The sequence below is a fragment of the Protopterus annectens genome, chromosome 6.part0, assembly GCF_019279795.1.
Source record: "Protopterus annectens isolate FY-2018-M chromosome 6.part0, PAN1.0, whole genome shotgun sequence".
NCBI classification, from domain to species: domain Eukaryota; kingdom Metazoa; phylum Chordata; order Ceratodontiformes; family Protopteridae; genus Protopterus; species Protopterus annectens.
In genome coordinates, this window is record NC_056737.1 from 416331554 (window position 1) to 416355859 (window position 24306).

The window sequence follows — 24306 nt, forward strand, 5'->3', positions numbered from 1 at the left end:
AAAGGAAATCTGTTGCAATATCATCAGAACAACAGTCGTAGACAAAACCTCTCCTCATAATAACCTCTCTGAAAGGAAGCGTATACAGACAGTACAAGAGAATAAGGATAGAACCCGGTTGAGGCAAAAAAGATGGCAACATGCCTGGAAAAAGTGTGAAAAACAGATGTTATCCATCAGGTACATCCAAAAAGACAGGAGGTAAACCAGTCTAGAATAGACTGAAGCCCCATGGTCTGCAAACAACCCAAAATAATATTTTATTTTGCCATATCAGCTGCTAAGCAGAAATCTAGGAAGACCATACTTTGAGATTAGTAGATCATTTGTAACCTGAGTAAGGGCTGACTTAGTACTATGTATAGTGTATAGTTGGGCTTTTTTGGATATTGAAATCAATGTAACTTCGAAGACACAAATTTCCCAATAACGTTTCCAGAAAAAGAAAGGTTGCAGACAGGGTAATAACTAAAGCCACCACATAAGATCACAAGAACATTTCTTCAAGACAGGGATCACCAAAGATTTCTGTAACAAAGATGGAAAAATCATGGTACTCAAAGAAGAGAATATGATATTGTAAATCAAAGGGCTCAGCATGTCAAGGCTAGCAGAAAGTCAGTCTTATCATCCATTGATCCAAGCTGCAGGTAACAGGTTGCATGCTTGAAACAGAGAAACAAAGTCAGTATAATCTAGAGACTTAAAACTCATACCATGACCAAGACAGTGTTCCAAGGGCGTTGCTATATCTCTATGAGCTGAGCATGAAAGAGGAAACTGTCTTTGGTGATTCCAGTTTAACTGCAAAAAATGAATGATTAGCTCAGATTCATCAAAAGGAAGAGTTCTATAAGTGAAAAGACAGGCCTTTGTCATGATTAAGACCTTTACGTAGAAAGGCAGTGATGCTATCTGTGACCAGAGTGAGTGTGACGGAGTGGCATATTTTATTCATTATCATTTGAAGTAATTCTGTGCAGTGTACAGTAACAGGCCATATTACAGTATTGCCATAAGTAAATTAATTCGAACAGCACTTATGACCTCATAGGTAAGAAGGTTAGAAATGTTTATAACAAAGTCTAATTTAAGAACCCTGTCAAGACCTGCCTGAACACAAACCTTAAAAGGGAGGCTGTGCCAAGACAGACCCTCCCCGTATTTACGTTGTTGCATTCACACTATGGGGATGTTAACAGGTCACTATATTGAATTACACAAATATATCAGCTTTTTCAGGTTCTAAATTAGGAAGCTAAGAGCAATCAGGCAACAACATATGCATTCTTAGCTATGGCTGAAAAGATCTTAATGACAAATGTCAGTATGCAACACATTTAATAAATCCTCAGTTAAAAAAAAAAACAGCATAAGCCAGTAAGCCAATCCATTACATTTGTAAAATAAATTAATTAAAACATAATACAAAAAATAATCCAAAGATCTGAGTAGATGCACAACACATTGCAGTGTAGAATCTCTTGGAAAGCTTTTAGCTTGCCTCAATCTGTGGCTCCCAGGAGAAAGCTTGACTGTCTAAAAGACTCAGTGTCATTAACTGCAGATGAATCCAATAAACAAACACAGTTCAGTCAACTTACAACTGTGCAAATGTGACACAGAAAGTAAACAATGAAACTTTTGCATTCATGACTGCAGGACGGCAGTACTAGTCTTCAAACCAAACACACACATTTTTACATACCTTTTACCTACCACTAGCTTTTGACTAAGCATAGATGCTAAATTACAACTTAGTTGTACATTAATAAACAGCTTTAACAGATTGATTTAAAAATCATGCTACACTCTAACTGCCACTTGCATCATTACTTGTTTCAGTGCACTTCCTAAGTCACAACCCCAGAACTAATAAGCTCATATGAAATAGCTGAAGACACTGTATGTCAAGCCAAATGTCTTTTCTGTCAGGCACTGAAACAGGAAAAGGAAGACATCTTAGATTTTATTACCTGCAGAGCTGAGCAGGACACTGTAGTTTGTTCCTCGTGGAGGCTCGTCATTTTCAGCAGATTCTTCCTTCTCAGGCTCTTTGTACCGATCCCAGTTAGAAGTAATCCGTCTTCTTGAAAATTTTCTTGTTTCCTCCTGCTCTTCTTGTGTTTTTACATCCTCCTCTTCCTGTCAAAATCAACACAAATGCTACTGAAAATGGTATATGTTGTTTTCACCAAATAGTTCCTCAACAATATTACTGTAACAAGTGCATTTCGGAAGAACATTTTCATGGAAAGAAACAATCAGCATTTCTTAAAAAAAAAAAAAAAAAAAACTGTACCATCTAGTCTCCAGTGCTCTGTATTTAAACAAAGCCAAAATAGAGTGCATCTATTCTATACATATTGTGCCAAAAAGGTTTCTTGAGTATGTATAGTATCTGCAACCCCATAAAGTGTAACTTATTTTAAGTCAGACTGTTAAGTATTTCTTAAATATTACTTCATCTTAAAATTATAAAAAGGTACTCATCCATATAGAGCATATTTCAGCATATGTGAGTCAATGGTCATACAGCACTTTATTTATTTAGTTGTTTACTTTACTTTATTTACCAGGAGTGTCGAACTGGTCCAGGAGCCCGTTTTCAGAGGAGACCTGTGGAGAAAAGCTCCACTTGTAGAATGGTAATACATAACAAGTCACTAATATAAGCTCTCTTATGGTAATGTTTGTTATACAGTATTAAAATAGTGAAAAATATATAAGATACATGTAAAAAAGTTTTATGAAGTGAAGTAAGCAAAGACTTTGGTACAACACGGTAATTTGATTGACATTGAATAAAGTCACACATTACACATCATACTGCATAATAAATAGTCATTGATTTTTTTTATGAAAATATGTATATAGGAAGGTAGCAAAAGAGAGACACCAGGCTTGGGTTATACTGAAAGTAAGAACTTGGAAGTTAGGTGAGTGGGGTGCTATACAGAGCAAGGAAAAAGGTCATCCTGGGGTAGTGCAGGAGCAGAGCCATTTATTGGTTAGGTGCTCCTTGAGGAACAGTTTGAATTAGGAAGAGTTTGCGATGTTAAGTATAATAACTGTGTTGGGGAACGGAGTTCCACTCTTTGCTATTTGGTTGGAGAACAAGGAATCCCCGAAACTATTGTTGGATTTAGTGACCTTTAGTAGAAGTTTGTTGGAAGACCTCAAGGATTTACTATTAGAGTAAGGTTGAACTACGTTTTTCTGGGCAGGGCAGTTGTCTGGTTGGTGAATAATGGTGTGCATAATATTAAGTTGACAGAGAGAGAAAATTTGGTAATTCAATCCTCTTCAGCTGGTGGAGAGCTGAGCAGTGGTGTGATCTATTAGGGTGGTTACAAGCAAATCTAGCTATTTTATTGCAGCAGGCCTCTAATTTGTTTAGGTCTGATTTTCTAAGATTTGCAAATATGGGAGAGTTGTACAGCAGAGTGGACAGTAGATGTGTCCTGGCTATAGACTGCTTGGAGGTATGAGTGAGGAATGGGTTGGCTCTGTACAGGGAGCCAAGTTTGATGTGGACCTTTCTAATAGAAAGTGTCTGTCATATTTTAGGGAGTTGTCAATTGTTATGCCTAGCAGTTTGGTATGGTAAATAGGTTTTATTCTGGTATTGTTAGAGGAGTGGATGATAAAAAGAGGAGGGGGGCTCAGACATTTTGATACTTGAGAACAGCATTAGTTTTGTCTTGTTTGGGTTAAGTATGAGTTGGTTATAAGAGAGATACTGTTCTAGGTCTGTAAGGGATTTTGGGGTTCTAGATAGGAGCTCAGGAAGGAAGGGAGCTGCACAGAAGAGGGAGGAATTATCTGTGTACTGTACAATGTTAGCCAGAAGGGTGGCAGTACTGAGTTTATTAATGAAAATAGCAAACAGTAGTGTCCCAAGAATAGAACCTTGTGGGACACCAACAGACTACTAGTAGGGACAAGATCTCATTTTGTCACTTGACTGCTTGTTGGCATTCAGACAAGTAGCTGTGAAACCATGAAATGGTAGAATGGGAGAGGTTTAACTTGGCTAGTTCATTGAGAGAGAATATAAAGAGCAACCAGCAAGGCACAAGAGACTGAACAAAATTAAAAAAAAAAGCTGGCTAGGCAGAGAGTATGAGTGAGCAAACCAAAGTTTAATAAAACTAGTAAAAATACTTCAATAAAATACAGGATAAGCGCTTTCATACACAAATGTACTTTATCAGATCCATTCCTACATCATTTAGCAATGCATTTAAATAACTTAATGTTTAAGGTCACGTGATCTTAGCAATAACTTAATGGAGATGACTTCATTTAACCCCTTGCCTACATCAGCCCTAAACAGGTGCATCCATTTTATCTCTGTACACTCTGTTCTTGTTTTTGTGTCACCCCCTCTCAAACTAGGTGTATATATTTCTAATACCAAAAACTTGAACCAGTGTCCACATCCTGTTGACATGACATGTTTGGACAGTGCATTCCTTTCATCTCTTTTGGTAATACCATATATGTGCTCCCTTACACGAGCTCTCAAGCATTGGTTGGTCTTTCCAACATGAAAACTTTTACAAGCTACACAGGATGCACAATAAACAACATTTTTAGTACTACAGTCTGCATAAAACTGAATATTAAAAATATGTCCTGTTACTGGATGCACAAAATGGTCATCTTTTGTCAATATATCTACAAGCATTGCAGTGACGGCAAGGAAAAGTACCTACCCTTTGGCTAACTACACCTTCCTCACCAGCAGACAGAGGCTTATAACATAACATTTTCTTTATTGATGGACAATTCTAAAAACAAAAAGAGGGTGCATCTCCTAACCACCTTTTACATCTGTCATCTGAGGCCAAAAGTTTCCAGTGTTTCTTAACAATTTCACAGACGGATTCTGAATCTCTAGAATATGCGAGATTCATACGTACAGGTTGGGTAGGTCTTATAGTGGAGGAGACAAAATCCTCATTTAAATCATTAAAATACAGTCTTGTACACGTCCCTCAGCATAACTGCATCATTCTGTGCAGTTGCTATCTCTATATCACTATATCCTCTCTTCATTAAATTGGAGGCAAGTGTGTCGAAGGAATCATACATGTCACTATCTCTTGTGCTTAATCTCGCTGTCCTAAAGAACTGTCCTTTTAGGACATTCTGCTTGACATGCTTGGGATGCATACTGCATGAGTGTACCATGTTGTTGGTCTTACAAGGCTCAACATATTGTCTAGTGTGTATACCTCCTACTGTTTTATACACTGTAACATCTAGGAAAGAAATAGATTCTGTAAGCCATTCATAGGTGAACTTAAGAAGGTTTCCTAGGCATAGTGCAAACTCTGGGCCTGAGAAATTTGGTACTTTTGGTTTGAAACGAAGTTGTCGGTTTAATATGAAAATCGTAAGGCTTGAACACACCCTCAGAAGCAGGTGCCTGCACAGCGGCTCCGGACCCATCCAAGGTAGAGACATCCGCAGGTTCCATAGTCAAAGAAGCATCTCGTGGCATACCGGACTCCGAATGGGTCTCAGTAGAGGCCTGCGAATCTGTAGAAGCATGTATCAGGGGCTGCAAAAGCACCTCACTGAGTACCAGCGGACTGGCGACTAGCTTAACAGAAGCGGCAATTTTGGACCTATGCGGTCTGTCTCTGTTTTAATCCTTACTTTTTTTGGAAGATCGGTAGTTGGATGGCTTATCAAAGCCATTTCGGAATACGGAGAACGAGAGAGAAATAATTTAGCCACAACAATAGCCAGACGATGAATAGTTTGGGCATTGAACAAGGCACAAAACTGACAGCGAGGATCGTCGTGGTCTGGGCCTAAACAGGTGACACAGTAAGAATGAAAATCTCTATGAGGTATTTGCTTTCCACAGGCAAGACAGTTATTAACTTTTCCTGACATTGGTTAGAGCAAGAAAAAAGGATCACCAATGGGGTACTTATCTTTTAGAAGACTTCAGGTCTGAAATTCAAAAAACGAAAATTTCAGGAGGTGGCAACCGGCACTTGCAAACTACTGCTGCTTCGGACACTGCACAGCAAGAAAAGCTGATGTAATGGTGTCAGCTGCATGTTTTATACCCCTGACAACCTGATGTCATGGAAGAAGCGACAGCATCCGATGCAAAAATCCCAAGACTCTGGTATTCAGGCGGACTGTGGGCTACCTGCAGGCAGATAACCCAAATATGATGACTGCAACAGTGAAACACGAAGAACATCTGAACATGTGAGGAAGAAACACAGAAACGTACAACCTTCGTGAACAGTGTGTGAATGGAAATATGAAGGTAAGCATCCTTGCGATCTAGAGAAAAAAGGAGAGAAGAAAACCCCGGGGGGGGGGCACTTATCTGAAGATGGAGTGGTAACGAGCGCAGCAGAAGGGCACTCAGACAGACGTTCGATAATGGCTTTCTAAGCAAAGTAGTTCTGAGTGTCTGCATCCATACGTCAACTTTATGGCCTACACCCTGTATGGGGAGCATAAATGTAATGTACAGCATCTATAAGATCTAAAGGCTCTGGTATACTGGCTGGACATTGGGCTATCCTAGTCAGGAGATCCCTTATATAAAGAACACTGTAACAGTGATATGGAAGGACATTCATTCTCCAGAGTGGCAATGTACAAGTCATCTATTCTCTAAACAGAATTAACAGATAGGTAAAAAAAACTGCATATATGTTAGGCACATTTAGGCCTGATTAAACTAACCTGACAGCTTACTTGCTTATTTCTTTATCCATTCATTCATACATGCATACATTTGTTAACTAGGTAGGTAGACTGGTTTAAAGTCACTTTTCCTCAATGACTGAGGCTCTGATAAAGAACAAACATTTATACAGAAAATGAAAAAGATTCAGAAAACTGTAGTGCTAGGTACAGTCAGACCGGATAAAATTAATCTGGCTATTTATTCAGTCATTCGTTCATTTGGTGGCCTGGCCCACAGGCCTTTTTAAGCCTTGACCCAGGTGCTGATGGGTAGAAATGTACAAAAATAATTAACTGGGAAGCAGAAAAATTATGAATACAAGCTTACATAAGTGTAAAAAAACATTATACGTAATGTCAACAAATAAGTGAAACAAAATGCAGATATTCCTTTGGTATTAAAGTAAAGAACAACTGGAATAAGTTAGATATACTCAAAAGGTTACACTACAATATAATAGGCTAAACCATCGTGTCATTACAGCCAAATAATGCTATTGCACAATGCTTTCCTTAACTACCTTAGCATTTTACCAGCACAGAATACAATTTCAGGGGACACCTCTGCAGTACGATTATTATGAGGAGTCTCATATATGGTGGTTTAAAGACGGAATTCTCCTCCCCCACACAAATGCAGGTTAAAAAAACTTTGTCCTTTTTCATTTTGCATTGTTGACCATTAAGCGTCCCTCACTGGAAAAGCTCATTTGTTTCCTTAGAGGTGGAAGAGCCTCAAAATCCACTACACTGAAAGTGAAGCAAGGTTGGAGGTAGACATAAACAGATTCAATCCCAATGAAAAAAAGACTGCGACTAATGCCAAAGTCAGAAATAATGGGTCACACAGTCCAAAATAAATGTTCCAATCAACTCAGAATGAGGATAAAATGTGTGCTTGGAAGGTTAAAAAAGTAAAAAGAAGTACAGGCTAACACCAACACTTACATGTTTCCAAAGGTTACTCAAAAAGTAAACTAAGACATGACCACAACTGACATGGAAGCCAGAACCAGAATGGTGAGATGGTCAAACAGCAAACTAGTTCTCTTCAACTCAGAACCAAATACAAGAAGCCAAAATCAAGTCAGGTGTAGATATAAACCTCTACAGACTTAGCAAGACTGAGGAGATATTTCTTAAGAAATAAAGGGAAAAAAAATTTGGTCGCTTCTTAAATATCTATACAGTCTAAAACTGAGATATAATTACAAGTGACAGCACAGAGTCCAAAAAGCAGACTGAGATAAGACCACAACTGATCCCTAAACTAGAAGTAAGAGGGTCAAACAAAGTACAGGTTCCTTACACCTAAAACAAAATAAAACACAGGCAGCCCACTGCAAGTCATGCACAGAGGAACATCATTTACAAATTTCATAAGGTTAAGGAAATACTTGTTAGAAGAAAAGCCAGATATGAAAAAATGCAAGTCTGCTATAAAGATTACAAGCGCATACTAGACTGAAATAAGACTACAAATTATGCTGGGGCTCAGAAAGTTTCTTACACATTCAAATAACTAAGTTATATGAAAACACAGGCACAAACATGTACTCAATTCTTAAAGACTAAAAAAATGGACGCCTGCCCAATTCAGTTATTCTGTCACTTGCATATATTCAGTAAAATTGCTTAAAGTTTATAGTTGATGTCTGATTTATGGCAGTAAAGCCTCCTATGAATCCAAATATTAGTAGGAACACACTGAGAAACATGCAACAGTTGGTAAGATATACAATGGTCCAAATGGAAGACAATAGGAGAAAAAGTCAGGTACCACAGCAGAGAATTACTAACTTTAAAATTGGTGATTAAGAGGTTGGAAATGATTTGGGGTGGGAGGTGCAGATGCTTAGCTACAGTTAAAGTACCACAAATAAAGCAGCTACAACTACAAATACAGTATTCACATTGATTTCTGTATGTCAGTATTGCCCTTCAACTCCAGCTTATCTGCTGAGCATGCTCCCCAAGAACCTGCACCAAGGACAACTGCTCCCTTTGCCCTGCCCTAACTATGCCTCTGACAGGAGAATAATGGTGCTGAAAAAACACAGACCTCCAGTGATATGCTTACAAAATAATTAGAAAATACTAATAAGCACGAGACTACGAAAGTTAGTACATGTGACTGGACTTATACATGACAAAAGAAATCTGTGGAGCAGTCCTTCCACGCACAGGACTGTGGGAAAATGGGAGGAGTTAGGTGGCCTGGGAAAAGTTTAGCTGCTTAGCTGTCCAAATCTTGGTAGCCTTGATTCTACAGGTAGAGGAAGATTGATCATGTACTGGGTCCTACACATCTTTATTTTAGTAATCCTTAAAATAGTTTGAAATTTCACAAACACTATCTTTATAAGCAGGTACTATTTGTAAATTTTACCAATATTTCTGTCATCTTGCTCAAATACAAAAAATATAATCTGTTATATTGGACTATGCTAAAGTAAATCAAAAAATGATATTTTGTTAAAAAACAGAATAAAGATTCTATGCATATAAAAACATCCCCCAAAATCTCCCAGTGATCACTCTTACAGAAATATGTCAATGAAATAAACAGAAGTAGCAGCTATATTTGCATACAGCTCAACCACATCTCTAAAAAAGGAAAACATTTTGAATGCCTTCCTATCAGAGGTTTGAGCCTGAATACTAGAAATTTCCAAGCCTTCCAAAAATAAACAGTGAGAATCTTAAAAAAAAAAAAAAAAAATGCATGTTGCACCTCTAAACCATTTCTGTCCCCCTGGCATGGGGGCTGCATCCTCCACATTCCTGCTATAATATATACATATATAAAAATATATATACATGCACGCACGCACCCACACATACATACATACAAAGTAACTCTGAGACTGCCACATCTCAAGAGTAGGATGAATACTCTTAGGTACCTTAGATTTGGACTAACACTCAGTCCACATTCACCCTTGCAGCTCTTGCAATTCTATTTTTTCCAAAAATCACAATTACGGCCCTGTGAATATCAATATTCACCCATTCTGAACATCGGAACCATGAACATTACATCATATGTTCTCTCAAAAATCATATTTCTAGTACTACAAAATACCTATTAGGTTATATTTCACATTCCTCCACATGAAGGAGAAATCTTACCACTGCACCGCTTTGGAACCCTTAGCTAAATGCTCAGCAACATGTATTTTGTTTGCATTGCATCTTATGGTCTTAGTAATTTCACTATTTAGTTGCATAAAATACATATGTAAAAATGTGGTTTGGTCAGAATATGCATAGCACCTGGTGAGAATTCAACAGGCTGCCAAATACACCATATGCCTCCAGATATTTGTAATTCTGCTTACAAGTCTAGTCTGTACCTAAAGCTAAGAACAAATTTGATGATGCTCGTTTCTGGCAGGGATTCAGAAACACTTAGTGCAATGTGGAAAACTTAGTGCAACGTGGAAATCTTGTTTCACCATCAAGCAAAACCTTTCTTATTCGGAGATTGCTCTAGTGCCGAGTTTTTTCCTCTCAAGGGGGCCACAGCAAGAAGGAAAGTCTTGCAGTCAGATACAGCTTGTCCAGCAGCAGTGGCTAATGCTAACTGGTCGTGTGTTATCCAAGTAAATGCCCTCAACTCCAGATTGTTCTGCTAAGCAATTTAGAGAATTATTTGGCCAAATAAAATTTTACTTTAGGAGGAAACAGTGACCACTGCAAAGACAGTGGTCACCCATTCAGTCCTATGGAAGTACATATGGTGTAGCTAAGCTTAGAGAAAGCATAAGGGTGGAAGTGTTTGTGCATGTCTGTAAGGGCAAGAAGGAAGTCACGTGAAAGTGTGTGCGTGTGTTTGTATGTCTGCCTGGGTGGTATCATTAAGGAGGAGTTAGGTAGGGAATAAAGAGTCTGTGTGGTGTGTGTGTGTGATAATGCATGTTTTAAGAGTGTGATCAACTGCGGAGGGGATTGCTTGTTTGGATGTGGGTGGGAGTGTGTGTAGGGGTGTTTTTGCTAACACAATGCATGTGCCACTACTTAGAACACTAGCAAGGTTAGGTCCAAAAGTGCTGTGACTCACATACATGTTAAATTAGTCAATAATGTGACCATTCCTCCGAATCACATTTTTTCACCATCACTCTAAATTACTAACCTGGGCTGGGCAACTGGCATGAACAGTGAGCATTTTTTAAATCCTAGGGTCTGTGTTTCCATAAGGAAACATTGCAATAAACTTCCTTAAAACTTACAGTGTACATCTAAGAAGCAAATATGCAAGGTAACTTTTATGAAATCACCTAAAAACATTGAACTGTAATTAAAGCATACGTTATTCTAGCATGAACAGTCGCTTCTTTGTCCTTTCATTTTATCTGGTTTATGTTTTTTTTTTTTTTTTTAGCTGTGGCTAATCATCTGACTGGTATGTATTATCTGCTGCTACAATTTCACTTTATTTTAATCAACGGTATTCATTCAATGTGGTTGGTTCACTGAAAGTCTTTTATACAGAATTCTGCCTTATTTTACTGGTTGTAATCTTATGAAATTGTTCTGTGTTGATAAAAGTCATTAATTGCATGACTGCTTTGCTGTTTCAATGTGCTGTCTTATTTGCATGACAGCTCATACATTTTCAATTTATTTATGATATACTGTATTCATAACTTGCAACAGATTATATTGTCTTGCACTGCCTTGGAGCTTCCTTTGGGACTTCATGGAAAATGGGTCTTCATAGCTGGGCATTCCCAGCTAACAAATGTAATAACCAAACTGAAATAAAATGTTTGTGCTACTATAAACAGTGATGACAAGAGTGAGGTTTTATAATGGATTCTAGACTGGGGAAATTAAATGATCTTTAAAAAAAAAAAAACTTATTTAACATGCCATAAGAGAATTCATTACACACAAACATACACACTTTATATGTTATAAAAAAGGACTGTCACAGTCTTCCAGGAAGACATAAGTAAAATTTAACCTTTGCAGTCTCACGTTTGTTTTTTTTTTTTTTTTTTTTTTTAAAACATTTTCTTTCCTTCTCATTTTGCACTTTTCAATTGTAGCCCATTTACAGAACATCTCTTTTCCCTTGAAAGAAACAGAGTGTTTAAGTAAGGCAGTTAGGTCTCTGTGGGTTGGTTAAGTAATTCTGTAGGAGTTTTCAACCAGTATTTCATTTTCAGATACTGACGGAGTCTCCAGAGCTGTAAATGTGTCGAAGCAGAGGCCACCCTACTTTTTAAAAGACAGATTTGAAAATTATAGCTCATCACTCATTGTAAAATATCCTTAGCTAAGTGTCAGACTTTCAGGACATTTCACAAGTTCACTTTATCAGTCACATGCTATCAGCCAGAGGGCCATAATTATTTAAATGCATAAAAAAAAGAAAATGACTTACTGAAATAATTGTCCTTTGAGAATACAATGATTTCACATGCTGAATACAGCAGTCAGTCATCCTTCAAAGCCTGTATGCTTTTCAGTACAAGCAGAGGAGGGAGAGAGAGAGAGAGAGAGTGAGAGAGAGAGACAGAGAGAGAGAACTTTATTTGAAAAACTTTTTGAACTTGCATAAACTAGCAAACTCCTATTAAATCAAACTCATCCAGCAATTGACACCCTGCATTTTCAAATTCCAGTCTATGATCCTATACAGTTACAGTGCACTTCATTAATGTGAAGGCAGAAAGAAAAAATATACTCTGTCCTTCACATGCATTTAGCATTCTACCACTCTCCATCCCCATCTTCCCTCTCTCATCCCTTGTTTACACATGCCATGCCCTCTTAAATGCCTCTGTGATTCCCTCTGTGCCAGGCGAACAGGCTTGCAGTTCTCTGGATCTTTTTTGATGCCCCCTTTGTACAACAGTACCATACTTGCCTCTTCCAGTCATCAGGCACTTCTGCAATTGTTAGTTATCTGCTGAAGACCACCACCAATTTGAGGATCTGCTAGCACACCGGACAAATTCCTGCAGACCCTAATAGGCAGCCCATTTGCTTTCTGTGTTTTATCTCCCTCCAGAGATGCCAATTCCTTCCCAGTCTCCACTCTATTTTTCTGTCTGTCCACTACACACCCCATTCAGCCTCACCCTCTCCTAGCATGGCATCCATGTCTTGGATTCCTTTTTGAACAATGAAAAAAAAGTATTTGTTTTCCCCACCTTCAGTGATCTCCCTCCCAGTTTTGTTCAGTCTGGCCAGATCTGACCATCCCTTCCTTCTTATTGCTATATATTTAAAGATGCCTTTGCTACTTCCTTCACTTCTTCCCCAACTCTTCTTCAGCTTGTGCTTTTGCTGCCCTTCTGCTTACCTCCTTGGAATTTGCCTCCTCAACCTTCACATACCTTCTTTCCAAAATCTGTATGCCTCGTCTTTTATCCTAATTCATAGTCTTGCCATCCTGTGTAGGTATGTTGACCATCTCTTTTTTTCTCACCTCCTCAAACCCTTGTCCACAACCTTGAGTACTACATCCCCAAACTGTTCCCATACCCCAATTCCCTAAATGCAGCCACAGTCCCTTAATTAACCTCTGACCCTCTTCCAAGCTCAGAGTAATCTCTTCCCCTAATCTTACCTATTCACTAAACCAAACAGTGGCATGCTTCCTACTGGCTGGTAACACCTTCATCTGGATAAACCTGACCCCCCCAACCCATTCACCTTAACCACATACAGAATTATAGCCCTTCTGCCACAGCACAACATGATGTGACTGGCCCCCTCTCAACTAAATACTGTTCCCCTTTAAGCCCCGGGGCTTGGAATCTCGAAAAAATGATCCTGGCAAATTCAGAAATCCTGTGACGATATCCCTTTTACTACCACTTAGCCATTTTATACTCTATTCCAGTTTTTCATTTCTTCCTGTGAGTATCTGAAGGCTGACGTGCATTCCCCTTGTACATCTACCTTAACCATCGGGGCACTTAAGATTCTGATGCTGCGCACTCTCTCACTCACATTATTGGGTAATGCTACTCCTCCTCCTCTCTGACCTTACATTTGAGGCTCTACTTTATGCACATTACTAATCCACCTCCTAATTGCCCATACCTGTCACTCCTGAACAACCTACATCTAATCACTTTCATGTCCCTTTCCCTCTTGCCACTGGCCTGCATATCTGTAATATCAACAATGGCCACCATCACCCTCCTGCATCACTGCCTGCAGCCCCCCCCATCCTCCTAGCTTTGTAGGTATGTACTAGGCTAGCTGTTCTTTAAGGTCATTTTAAGCTTCACCAAGTTCCTCTTTGGTGCTTGAATTAAATTATACATTTGCTGTTACATTGGCCTTACCTATGCTCTGGTGAATTATTATACATTACCCCTAGTGAGAATAACTGGGATCCATCCATTGGGGATTTGAGGGGACCCATGCATGGAATAAAGCATTTAGGAGCTGCCTCTGCCCATTATTAGTACCGGGGACAGCCCTGGTGTACATTTTCTGTTTTCCATCCAACAGGGACGCTGCTCAAAAGCAGCAGTATCCTCTGCAAGATACACCTGTCCTTCTAAACTGTTCTGTTGATAATGCAGAAGACTTTAGATCCCTAAACTGAACATTTCTAATGCCACCTGACATGCTGATGTGCAGTAAATCCATCAGTAGTGGGTCAGAAGATGCATTTTGTGCACACACAGGTCACCTCTTAACAGTTTAGGACATATTGTTTAGGCCTTGTATCCTTTTAGTAAGGTGTATTTGTGGGTGTTCCAGTTGTTGCATGTATCTGGACAGATAAGGCCCTTATCAGACAGGTAAATGCATCACAAAAATAAGCCAGCACAGGTGATATGTGGATAAAGTCCTTAATATGGTCTAGGCAACTTAAACTCACCTAGTGGCTCAGGTGTCGGATGATACTAGCAGTCAGGATGGGCAGGCCCACCCTGGTGGGGATGGTGGAGCCAGCCACACACACCGGCATTATCTCTTGGGAGAAAGTCCTGCCCAGACTCATTGCAGCACACAACAATATTACCTATCCAAGTCACCCTTATTTATTCTCCTGCTACATTTTGTGTCCTTTTCCCCCTGTGTCTGCTACCTGGATGCTTATGTCTTTTTCTGTTTGTGTGACACCCCTTCTCCCTTCCATCTTGATTTAGTTTATCATCATTTGTTAACTCAGAAAATGGGATTGTCCACGGACTTTTTCATTTCAAAGGCATAATTATTTTGATGTACGTTTACAACCCAAGTAAGAAAATTGCTGTCTCTTCTGACACATGCAGTGTGCCACTAGCACAGAGCTGACCTCTCTGCAATGTCTCTACCATCATCCTACCTTACCTATCCCAAGCCATTCTCCCCAGTCCATTGCTACAGTCATACTTCAAGTCTTTCTTTCTTTCTTTGGTATAACAGTTGCAAGCAAGGGTGGCACTTCTAAGAACATAACCTCCAACCCCACATCCTGACACTTTTCTGCTACTTCCTGCTTGCTAATACCACAACTGTTTTCACCAACAGGTCACTGGTTTCAATATGCACTGCAGTATGTATACATTTCCTCCCCTACGGAAACCAACTTGGTCACCTCCATTCCATATCTTGCTAACTCTAAGCATCAATTACAGTTTCCCTGTATAGTAATCCCTTGTCATAGCTCTTAGTTCTATTTGTGATTGATCTGCATCTGTCAAATCCTTCTTCTTTGTCCCATATTGCTTCCATCATCTTCCAGTTTCTTTCCCATGCCATTACTTCTCCTATCTGCAACCTTTTCTCCCTCTAGTTACACCACCACACCCACCCACAACCCCCCTCCATGTCTGTAGTGGTGGTCTTCCTCCCTGTGCTGCACATGCTCCTGCATTAGTCCTCCAAACCCTCTACACTGCTATGCCCCTTTTGTCTCTCCCATATAGATGAATGCCTCTCCATGCCTACCTCCCTCCCACTCATCTTATGGTGATGGCTCACACATGGCCACCTCTGTCTCCTCTTCATTTGTTAAAGCTGTCCGCATCAGTCATTCCATGCTGGTCAATTCTTACCTTGGTATCACATGGTTACATCCCATCCTTTTCTCTGTACCACTCCACTCGCCTGCACTGCCCTGACAACCACTGTCCAATGTCTTCTTGTCCTCTGGCTTTCTTACACTACGTTTTCCAATCTCCATTCTGCATACTAGCCTCATGTGGCCTCATCTTCTCCAATCTTATTCTATCCTTTATCGTGTGACCAGACAACTTCTTCCCTGTAGCTCACCAATTCTCCTGCAGATCCTGCACCCTCTGCCATCCAAGTTCTCCAGAGCTAAACTGTGCACAACATGCTAAGCATATCACACATCATTCATGTCCAGCCTGTCGTGCACTTTTAATGTTCTTCTGGGATCCTTTATTTTTTCCTTTTTTACTATAAACGCATAACATACGGCATTCTGACTTATTTTGCAAGGACTTGTGTATTTTGTGCTTTATTGCTTTGTTCTAATTACTCTCATATAACTTATGCACTGGTATTTTTGCTGTGTTAAGCAAAAGCCATCCTGTTTCATATTGCTTAGATAGCATGCTGAATAAAAGCAGACACTTTTCTGTTAGCAATTGCTTTGGACTCCTAACCTCTATGTTTCTAATTAGCTCCTTCTACCTTAGCCTCATGAACCATGGCTGACACTCTAGAGTAAGCCACTGTTGAGTAGGTCTTCCATTTTCAGGGAAGAAAACTTTGTGACTAGTGAAATTCTGCTCCTGTACAACAAGAAAGCAGCTGGATATGTCATGCCTGTCATGTCAATGCAAAAGTTTGTTTTCTATAGGCTTAGCCTAACTAACTCTCTGGAATGCGAGTATGTAATATTTTAAGCAATCCTACACCAATGTTCCCAAGTCTGTAGAACAAGGATAATTGCTGATGTCACTTGTTTATTTTGGATACCTACCTGTTGTCCTTATGGCCTTCACTACAGGACAATAAAACAATGGTTCATTAGTGATGCCCCCTGCCCCCCACATACACACACAATGAGATAAGTGAGCTGACCTCTAGTCACTTGAGCTTGTCTCCCCGATTGTCCCTCCAGTGGTGAGGACACTAAGTGAACTGTAGGCAAGTACACTTAACCAGCACTAGAGCAATAAGGCCAACATCTATGACACTAAGCTTGTACAACTGCAAGTATTCAGAACACCCACCCCTCCATTACTCATCCATGTCGTGTAGTCCAGGCAAGAAAGTCCAAACAAGACAAGGAGGGACTGCATAAACAAGTATTGGGGATACAATGTGGAAAGAATGGTGCTGATATGTAGGGCTGGCAGTCAACTAAGTTATGATATGAAATTCATCAAAACAAAGCACCAACATTAAAAACTACAACACTTCAGATTAAAAATGTTACTGCAGAGTAAGCTGCCCCATTCTGTTGAGACAGTAGTCTGACAAACAGTCTACGTACACAGGTAATGTAAAACACAATGCCAAAGGCCTGATACCCAAGGGCGCCCGCAGGCAGGTGCAAGGGGGTGCACTTGCACCCCCCTGGATTTTCTTAGCGCTATATACGCTACACACTTTTTTTTCCACTTACTTTGTTTTTTCCCCGCATTTTCCCCGTAGCCTGCATTGTTATTTTTCAGAAGTAGAGAACTGTTGGAGATGGCGTGGCAGGCAGTCACATGACTGACGCGAGTCTGACATCATGACAGCTCTACAAGCCTCAAACTCCCAAGTAATCGCGTTATTCGCATTCGCGTAGTTCGTTGCAACTTGATGGAAGAAGACTGCGGTGGACATCGGTGGAAAAGTCAATATTTGATGATTTCATGCTCAGGACGGAGCAATTGCAAACCATCGTGTTTCGTGTGGTGAGTGGTGGAAGGACTGGACTGGTGGTGGTATGTATGGTGTTGGTATTATTACAAGAAGAGAGAAGGTAGGTTGTTTTTTTATACTTTTGAAGGTGACTGACTGAACACTTGGCGCCGAAACGCAAAAGTGGCGTGGCACACTTGTGTATATATAAATTTGCTGACTGTAATCATCCATTTTCCATCAAACTATACAGACACTGTGTGTGGGGAGAAATTTGCAATAGAGCATAGTGATAGTGAGTGTAGAAGGAGGGGTGTAGGAGAGAGCAGAGAACAGGTAGGTGTAGATTTAGATATAATTTAGGGAGGGTGGTTTAAACTATTCTTTGTGCAGTGACAGATCCAGGAATTAAGCAGATGTTGTTTTAAGGCTTATTTAAATTCATGTGTTTGAGCTAAGTTTCTGATGAACAGGGGCAATTTGTTCTAGGCTAGGGCTGGTGTGTAGCTATAGAGAGTTTGACCTATGGATTTTTGGGCTTGTAGATTTCAAGCAGGTGTTGGTCTGAGTTTCTGAGAGTTCTAGGAGTGTGACTGTGATGAGTGGGGTGATGGAAGGGCAGGCAGAGGGTCTGTTTAGGAAGGAATGAATGAATGATAGGGAGTTGGGAAAAATATTTTGAGATATTTTGCAGAAGTAAACAGATTTATTTACTGGCCTGGTATATATTCCCGGCAGAGGGTCTCTTTAGAATTGAGCGAATGATAGGGAGTTGGGAGAAGTATTTTGGGAGATATTTTGCAGAAGTAAACAGATTTACTTACTGGGTTGGTATATATGCCAGGGATGTAAAATCGGTGTATGTTCTGGTGCAGTACCAGTAGTCTATACATTTAGGAGAGTACCAGTGGCTTTAAGTGAGAGAGGAGAGCAACAGCTTAAATTCATGGATATGCCGGATGCAACTGTTAAACATCCATGGCCTAATGTATGGGTTAACAGTATGGTTACAGTTTTGAAGCAAGACCAGCTTAGAAGTTGCATAGGCCCTGAAGATCTTAAGAGAGTGATTTAGGAAGACCACTCCCCATTGCTGACAGAGGTTGAGTCAACAATGCCCAGTGCTAAATGATTTTCTTTACTGAATGCTAATCAGAGTTTGTGGCAAATTAAACGTGATAAAGCAAGCTTGAATCTTTGTAAGTTCAGTATGTAACTGGGAAGGTAGAGATTTATCAGATGAGCCTTTGATATGGTGGTATGGAGTGCAAAAAAAAAAAAAAAAACACATGAGCAGAGCTTGAGGTTGGTCCAGTTGCTCACCAAACAGGAATAAATGCCAAATTTACATGACCAATTTCAATACATGGGTCACTTTCCTGTATCAAGGCATGCAGCCAAATAAGGAGAAAAGTAAGAATTGCTGTACTTATGCAAACGCTGGAGGATAGACAAACCTTCAGGAGATTTTTAGGAATGATACAGTCTTTGTCTAAGTTCAAACATAACATGCTAGAGGTAACTATGGCTTTATGCCTTTAAACAAACTTCTAGAACATATGACAATAGACTAATATCCGGAACAGGAAACCTCTATGAGTTACTGAAAAAGCTTGTGAATAATGCACCAACTCTAAAGTTCCTCATAAAATCTGTGGTTTCTGTGCGTGTCCTTGTTGCCTCACAGCTACATGTTCTCTGGTTTGATTCTTGGCTGTCTGGAGTGTTTCTCCCTGGACCTCTGCTAAAAATTTGCTTTTTCCAAGTCAGACTTTCCTGGTTAACAAATGTTAAAAAAATGGACACTCATTTCAATGTCAGACTACATATTCTTCAGAAAGTGCATGGTAACAAAAGCTTTTATTTTAGCAATTTTCTTCTAAGTGTACAAGATGGATATTTGAAATGTATCCCTGTCTTTGGGACTGTATTCCCCCCATTATTGGCTTCATCCAGGTTTTGTGCTAAGGTTGAGAGCTATGGTAAGAACTGAATTCACTGAATATGTTTGGGGGCTGTATTTACCCAGTATTGGCTTTATTCAAGTATTTATTGGCTTCATCCAGGTTTTGTGCTAAGGTTGAGAGCTATAGTAAGAACTGAATTCACTGAATATGTTTGGGGCTATATTCCCCATTACTGGCTTTGTCTGGGTGTTTTGCTAAGAGGTTGAGAGCTATGGTGAGAACTGAATTCACTGAATGTTTGGGGTTGTATTCACCCATTATTGGCTTTGTTCAGGTATTTTGTGCTAAGAGGTTGACAGCTGTGCTATGGTGAGAACTGAATTCACTAAATGATAGCCATTTAAGTTTCAGTCTTCCTCTTTCACAAAACAGCTGATTTGGCGTAGTGGTATGTTGCTCTGACTGTTTTGCATGGGGTCCCCTGGGTTCAAGACGTGGCAGTGAAATGTATGGTGGTAATGCAGCATTTTATTCTAGCAACTTTCCAACATTATACAAGCAATGTTTAAAATGTGTCCCTGTTTCTTGGCCTTTTGTCCCCCCCCAACCAATAAATTTTGGCTTTTTCCAGATTTCTTGTGCTGCAACGTTCAGAGATACAGCTGAGTGTCGAGTAGATTTTACAAGGAGCTGAGAGCTGCAGGGGAGCAAAAGTTTAGTGCTGCTTATGTTTAGTCTGCTCGCACTGTTAATAGCACCACAGGATAGTGTACTTGCTTTTGATGCTGAAGGCTGTGGGTTCTACTCCTGCAGTAGGTAGATGCATTGCTGATACTGTACTGTGTTGTAAAGGGGGTGGATGCTGCAGTTCTTTTGGCAAAGATACCTAGTAACTATGAACCTGTTATCAGTTTGCTAGCCATTCCCTATTGCGGTATTACTAGCTTATCATTTTTTTATTGCATGCAACAAAGGCAATTTATTCTTCCAAGGGTAACAGGCACTTTATTTGTAGATTAAACAATGACATATAAAGTGTTTGCTAGCAGCAACCTCTTTATTAGTTACAAATTTCTTTAATGTGGATTTTACTACAGAGATTGTGCATATCTTTTTACTGATACTGGTGGACTATAGAAGGTTGAGTAGACTTTATGATGGAAATGTTCTGAATTGGGCAGTTTTGTCATTGGTGTATGCATTTTGTTTCATTGTTTACTGGAAAAATGTTGAAACACATTTAAAATGCCCTCTAACAACTGTACTGTATTGTACAAGGAATATAATGTAATACAGTCAGGAAGGTGTATCAAAGAGCATGTGCATGTTATGTTCGAGGGGCCTATGATCTTGAAGACAGCCCAGAGTAATGTATTTTCTTTGAATGTGGGTTTCAATGCTGTTTCAATGCATGTGAGTTTCGAGGGCAGAGAAGTTTTAATTTTAGTCTATTTTCATTGTGAGACTGCATTGCTTTGTTTAACAGATATGTATTAGGGTTTGTGCTGTAAAATGCAAAATAAAACTTTCAAATGAAATCCTAAATCATCGCAGAAGTAAAGCAGTATGCACATTAGTGTTTATGGTAAATGGGGCAAAATAACCAAGGAATGGGACATTGGAATGGCTGCAGGGGGGAGTCTCCATTTGACCATGATTTTGTAAGGGGTAGAACTCAGACAGCCCCGGTTGAACTATACCTCTCAGTTGTCCATATCTTTGCAGAATGAATAGATATTTGCTTCTTATTTTTGGTTTGTTCCTCATAAAATTTGTGGTTTTCTAGCAAATCATTTAGGAATTAAGTCACTAAATGACAGACATTGAGTTTCAGACGTCATAACCTTCAGAAAAATGCATGCTAATGTAAGACTGTCTTAAGTTTATACAAGAGCAATTTTTAGTAGTGTTTGTATGTTCCACCCAATATATTTGGGCCTTGTCCAGATTTCCTGCATTAAGAGGTTGAGAGGTACATGCAAATCACTTTGTAGATTAGGAATATCCAAACCTCTCATTTGTCCCTAATTTTGGCTCAAAATGTTGCTCTCCCCTAATAATCCCTCATCCAAAATGGCAGTTTTGGAAGAAAATGTGGAGGGTTTACAATTATATATAACTGTAGTGATCAGAGTTATAGATTACTTTTATTTCAGAAATGCATGTAGATGCTCTTATTTTGTTAGCTGCTCAAGTTAACAATGTTAATATTAAAAAGGTGTCCCTTTTTTTGACAGGTATTTTTGCATCACATTTGGTCTGTTTTTCATAAAATTGTGGTTTTCTGGAAAATTAGTGGAAAGTCATTAAAGATTGAGTTTCAGATTTTATACCCTTCAGAAAATTCGTACTAATGCAAGATCTACTACTGTTCTATTATCTAAGTTAATAAGAGCAATATTTAAAAATTGGCCTTATTTTTGGGCCTGTGTCCCACTTCTAGTTCTATGTATGGCTTTTGTCAAGATTTCTTGCTCTGAAGTTGAGGTATGAGTGTCAGAGCCATCACTGTCAGCCAGAGACATTTCAAATTATGACATACTTATTGCACCCCCCCCATTGTAGTGGCTCTGGATGTGTCCAAGGAAGGCAAGGAGCAGTTATGCAGTGTAAGTGTGCAGAGTATTCCCCCATCCAAGGTAGATCACAAATACGACCGTGGCTTTTCATCTGTCCTTGATTTTGCAGAATGTTCTGGTTTTCGATCAGATTTTTATACTGTTGATTTATGCTTCTTATTATTCAGGAACTGTATGCTGTCACAGTGCCTTGTTGCGCTGTTTTAAGTAGCCATGGTTTAATGAACATCAGGTAAGCTTGTCGGAGATTGTAAGATGCAAGTAAGCTTTAGTAAGCATATTGTTAAAAAATTACCAGCATTGAAAGCCTTTTCGTTGTTGCCATGCAGAGAATATTTACATAACTAGATAATGTATAAGCCTTGGGTATCGAAATGCATATGACAGTATTTGTAATAAAAGGACAGGATTACAGTATTTTCAGAAGCTCATTACGTTTTATTGGAGACCAGTGACTTATAGCAGTGTCTGTGTGTTAGTACACTTTTGTAGTTGGGTGGCTTTAATGGTATATGGTAAATAAGCATTTCTACCTTACTTAAAAGCCAAGCCCTGCAACAACTAGGTAAGCTCCACACTGAAGTCAAAACACAATAGCTCTGGTGGGTAAATGTACTCTGTAGTAATCAAAAAAGGCAAATGTTTGAAATAGCTACAGCTTATGTGCAAACACAATAGGTAGTGATGAAACAATGCTCTGCTAAAAATGCTTTAATGCTCCACATTGCTGAGCTGCAGATCAGTTATCACTGGCTACCAGGATTTCACCCACTTCAGATCAAGCACGGTGCCGTTCAGTGCAACCTTCCCAGAACTAATTCGTCTGACTAGAATTATTTTGTTTGTGTGTATAAGAGGGAGGTAGCATACCCCTCAGCTGTCCAGGTTTTTGCAGAATGTCCAGATTTTTGCCCCATATTCCTCCTAAAAAGGATTGAAGTTGCTAAATAATGAGACATTTCAGTTTTAGATGTCATATCATTAGATGTCATATCATTTAGAAAAATGCATACTAACACAAATCCTGTTACTCTTGCAATTTTCTAAGTTGAGAGCCATATTTATAATCTGCCCTATTTATTTTAGGTTTTGTCCAGATTTCTTGCACTAAGGTTGAGGCCTTGAGGGTTGTGGTATGTTTGTGTGAGAGAGAAAGCAAAATGCTCAAGTTAGAGTTAGCAGGTGGAATTAAGTGCATTTTCAAGGAACTGAGTTTTAAGGGAAGCTAAGTTTACTGCTGCTCATGCAAAGTCTATTTATAATGTGCAACTGTTTTGTTTAGCAAATGGTATCTCTATTGTGGTATAAAGTTTTAAAGCTATGTTAGTAGCACCACAAGTAGAATACTTGCATCTTAATGGAGAGGCATGAGGTTCTATTCCTACAGCATGTACATCTGTATGCTGCAGTCCTGAGGATGTCCTCCTTTGGATGAGATGCCTAATAACTATGAACCTTTTCAGCTTGCCATCCATTTTCTATTGCAATATACCAGCTTACCATTTTTTAATTTAACATAGGCAATTTATACTTTGACAGAAGCAGGCACTGAATTTGTAGATGAAACACTGAAATATACAGTTTTCTAGCAACAACATCTTCATTAGTTTCAGATATCTTTAATGTGGAATTATTCAGATTACTTTTACTTCGGCAGAGACACTCAAGTGTTGCTGTATAATACAAGGGATATAATTCAATTATATATTATAATTAATACAATCTGGTAAATCAAATCTTTTGCATGGCCCTAACAGTGTGCAAGGAGCCTATTGCTTGAAAACAGTTCAAAGGTAAATAACCTGCCACTGGCCAGATGCTTTTTCTTTGAATGTGGGTTTCAATGCAGTTTCATTGAATGTGAGATTCAAAAGTAGAGAAGCTTTAATGCCAAGTCTGTTTTCATTGTAAGACTATTGCTTTTTTAGGTTTAGTAAATGTCTCAGTGTTTGGGCTATAATGTTTGAAATAAAAGTTGTAATTTAAATCCAACTGCCTGTAATCATTGTAGAACTAAAGCATAAAACAGTATGCACACAGAGATTTGAACAGTGTCTACGGCAAATGGGGAGAAATAGCCAAGTAATGGGACACTGGAATGGCTGTGTGGGCGGGGCTTGGGGGTGGACATGGGTGGGGCTATGTTGGCAGGGGGTGGGGAGAGTTATGTGGGTGGGGCTCTGGGTTTGCACCCCCCTGCAAAAAATCCTGCGGGCTCCCTTGCTGATACCTCATCCTTTTGGAAAAAACATTTTATTTATTTATTTTTTTTATGGTATGTTAAACAGAAAAAGAACTGA

General features: G+C 39.3%; 1 long non-coding RNA gene across 1 annotated transcript; it reads right to left on the reverse strand.

Annotated features, from left to right (window-relative positions):
• Positions 1-2061: 2061 nt before the first annotated feature.
• Positions 2062-17792, reverse strand: LOC122804058. Its single transcript, XR_006365158.1, has 2 exons — positions 17297-17792; positions 2062-2145 (listed from the first exon to the last, which is right to left on the reverse strand). It is a non-coding gene; the product is annotated as an uncharacterized LOC122804058 (long non-coding RNA).
• Between the last annotated feature and the right edge of the window lie 6514 nt (positions 17793-24306).